This window comes from Hordeum vulgare, chromosome 3H, assembly GCF_904849725.1.
Source record: "Hordeum vulgare subsp. vulgare chromosome 3H, MorexV3_pseudomolecules_assembly, whole genome shotgun sequence".
Classification (NCBI taxonomy): Eukaryota; Viridiplantae; Streptophyta; class Magnoliopsida; order Poales; family Poaceae; genus Hordeum; species Hordeum vulgare.
The window spans coordinates 126,811,068-126,813,853 of NC_058520.1; positions in this window are offsets into that span (position 1 = coordinate 126,811,068).

The following is a 2,786-nucleotide window of genomic DNA, read 5'->3' on the forward strand; positions in this document are numbered from 1 at the left end:
CTTCCATAAACCCCAAAGTTGTTCCATATAAGTCCACCATACCTACCTATATGCGGTATCTACCTACCGTTCCAAGTAAATTTGCATGTGCCACTCTCTAAATCTTCAAGAAATAATCTATTTTGCATGCCTGAATCACTCATGTGGTGACAAGGGGCGATCAGTATCTTCCATGTTAGGCGTGTTATCCTCGATATGTGTTTATTCACTATCACTCACGAGAAAGGGGCCGGTAATTGGAATGCCCAGTTCCATGCTCAAATCGAAAAGATAATTGCAAACAAAACTCCCCCTGGACTGTTGTTGGTATGGACGGCACCCGAGTATTCGGCTAGTCGTGGAGGGTGATTGATCGGTGGTGGGGGAGTCAAAACTTTACTTTTCTGTTTGGGAACCGCCTATAGCATGTCTAGCGTGGAAGATGGTGAAAACTCTTGGTCATTGCGTTGAAAATGAAAGCATGCCACCCAAAATTATTTTTCTCTGTCTTCAAAGCTCGAGCTCTGGCACATCTGTAAATCAATGCCTCCCTCTGCGAAGGGCCTGTCTATTTATGTTTCTGTTGAGTCATCCTCTTCTTATAAAAGCACCAATTAGAGAGCACCTCTGTCATTTTTATGCTTTGCTTTTAACTGTTGTTGAGTATGACTGTGACTGGATCTTCTTTGCCATGAATTACAATGTTTAGTCATCCCTTGGTCTTGGAAGGTGCTCTGCATTTATGTTTTGCGGTCTCAGAAAGAGCTAGCGAGATACCACCTGCTCGTACTACTTCATGATTGTTTTGATTGAAGTGTTGACGTTTGAAACTTACCATTATTGCTCGCTAGTTGATTATGCCATTGATATGAGTTTACCGTGAGACCTAGATGTCATTTTCTTATGTGGTTTTCTTGTGATCTTGCTGAAATCTGGATATGAGTTAGACATAGTTGCAACAACAAGATCAAACAAAGTTCGTAAAAGTTTTTCTTTTGTCTCTTTCAGTTTGTCAACTGAATTGCTTGAGGACAAGCAAGGTTTTAAGCTTGGGGGAGTTGATACGTCTCCGTCGTATCTACTTATCCAAACTCTTTTGCCCTTGTTTTGGACTCTAATATGCATGATTTGAATGGAACTAAACCGGACTGACGCTGTTTTCAGCAGAATTGCCATGGTGTTGCTTTTGTGCGGAAATAAAAGTTCTCGGAATGACCTGGAAATTTACGGGGATTTTTGGTGGAATATATAAAAAATATTGGCGCAAGAATCAACCGAGGAAGCGGAGCGTGGAGCCCACAAGCCCACCAGGCGCACCCCCCGGCCGCGCCTAGCTGGCTTGTGGGGCCCACGTTGCTCCATCGCCTCCAATCCCAGCTCTATTTAGTCCCTTTCGTCCGAAAAAAATCAAGGAGAAGAGTTCATCGCGTTTTACGATACGGAGGCATCGCCACCTCCTGTTCTTCCTCTGGAGGGCAGATCTGGAGTCCGTTCTGGGCTCCGGAGAGGGGAGATCGTCGCCATCGTCATCACCAACCTTCCTTCATCGCCAATTCCATGATGCTCTTCACCGTTCATGAGTAATCTCATCGTAGGCTTGCTAGACGGTGATGGGTTGGATGAGATCTATCATGTAATCGAGTTAGTTTTGATGGGGATTGATCCCTAGTATCCACTATGTTCTGAGATTGATGTTGCTACTACTTTGCCATGCTTAATGCTTGTCACTAGGGCCCGAGTGACATGATTTCAGATCTGAACCTATTATGTTGTCGTCAATATATGTGTGTTCTTGATCCTATCTTGCAAGTTGTAGTCACCTACTATGTGTTATGACCCCGCAACCCCAGAGTGACAATAGCCGGAACCACTCCCGGAGATGACCATAGTATGAGGAGTTCATGTATTCACTAAGTGTTAATGTGTTTGTCCAGTTCTTTATTAGAAGGAGAACCTTAATATCCCGAAGTTTCCATTAGGACCCCGCTGCCACGGGAGGGATGGACAATAGATGCCATACAAGTTCTTTTCCCTAAGCATGTATGACTACATACGGAATACATGCCTACATTACATTGACGAACTGGAGCTAGTTACATATCTCTCCGTGTTATAACTGTTGCATGACGAATACCATCCGGCATAATCATCCATCACCGATCCAATGCCTACGAGTTTTTCCTACTAGTCCTTGCTACTGCCCAAGTGATAGCTTGCCCTTCTCGCATGATCTGGAAGCCGTCCCACCAAGCTCTGGTCGTGCCCACGAGACATTGAGAAGCATAGAGGACTTTCTCGCGATCATCGATGCACTTGACCAGCGCGAGGAGGTCCTCGATAGTACGGATCCAGTCATTGGCATCCAAGGGTTCAGTTATCTCCGTGAATATAGGAGGCCTAGTCCGCATGAACTCAGATAGAGTAGAGCGACCGTTGCCATTTCCGTTTTGCAGCGGATTATTCACCAAGACTTGAGCTAGCTGTTGGATGGCGGCATTGTTGGCTTGACGTTCCTCTCGCAGAGCTTGGAGGAACTGAGCCACAGTCAGGCTCTCCGAAGGAGGCGGTGGCAGAGGAATATCGCCTTGTTGTTGCTCGTGGTGATCTCCAGCTTCAGCGTTTCCACCGGTTCCGTGCTGCTGGCCTGAGGAGGCAGAGCCGGGGTTGCCGAAGGTGCTGGTGCGGGTTGAAATCACCATCCTATTAGGGGAGTAGATAGGTCAATATGCCGAATTGGCCGGGAATCATAAGGGATGATGCTCTAAATAAGGGGGTTTGGTGTCGTGCTAGTGTGAGATTTTTAAACA